Source organism: Galeopterus variegatus, unplaced genomic scaffold (genome assembly GCF_000696425.1).
Source record: "Galeopterus variegatus unplaced genomic scaffold, G_variegatus-3.0.2 Scaffold8945, whole genome shotgun sequence".
NCBI lineage: Eukaryota > Metazoa > Chordata > Mammalia > Dermoptera > Cynocephalidae > Galeopterus > Galeopterus variegatus.
In genome coordinates this window covers 43,372-44,282 of record NW_007735056.1, presented here as the reverse complement: position 1 = coordinate 44,282, position 911 = coordinate 43,372, and the positions used below count along the sequence as shown (strand labels likewise).

At 47.7% G+C, this 911-nt stretch overlaps 1 pseudogene; it reads right to left on the bottom strand.

Moving 5' to 3' along the window:
• LOC103608883 overlaps positions 1-639 on the bottom strand; it is a 6,978-nt pseudogene extending 6,339 nt beyond the window's left edge.
• Positions 640-911: the final 272 nt, after the last annotated feature.

The window sequence follows — 911 nt, the reverse complement described above, 5'->3', positions numbered from 1 at the left end:
TAAGAGCCTCTATGGTGCAAAACACCAAGGAAGAAGGCAGTTCCCAGTGTGCAGAGGGTTTTGGGGAGAACGTTTTGCAGCTGAGGACTGAGCAGGTTCATGACACAGCCTCATTCAACATCCCCACTGAGCCCTCATTGTCTGCTCCACACATGTAGAAAAAATGCAGCCCAAAGAAGTGGACCCAGGCTTGGAGGTTCACAGATAGAGAGTAGTTTTCCTAGCGCATCCCTTCTGCTAATTCTGGTCATGGTAGATTCAATCCCAATCAGAACGAAAGACAGTCAGAGATAGGTGAGTTCCAACATCAAAACTTACAGCTAGGGAAGGTGATTATTCAAAAGATGAGGTGGTCTGAGTTCGCATGGCTACCCACACCGTTAGAGCTGCACCCCTCATCCAGTGCCACATCAAGGGACCAAGCCTCCTCCCCCTGTCTGATCTGTTCTTTAAGATCCTCACAAAAAAAGATCTCATGGTGACTCTTAGCAAAGCTCAACAGCCCCAGGGGGCCCATAGCAGTCTCTATCAAAAACTTAAAACCCTCCTCCTAGAATTTAAGTTTATTTCTCCTTTTTTGCAGAATGATACCCTTACCATGAGGCTGCTGTGTCTGATCCAGATACAAGTGTACGTCATACCAACAGAAATTATCTGGCTATGCAGTAGACATTCAATAGTACATGACTACTGAGGGCACACACAGGGAGATACCAAATGGATAACCCCGTAGCCTAATTTCTCTGCTGCTTCTCATCTCATGCAGTTTCCCCTGTTGCTTGCTCTGCTCCGACCACACCATGTTCCTTCTGTGACAGACGTGAACATGGGAGGATAAACGTGGCCCTGCCTCCAGGTGTCTGCACATGCTCTTCTCTGTGCCTAGAATCCATATGCCCCTCACATGCCTC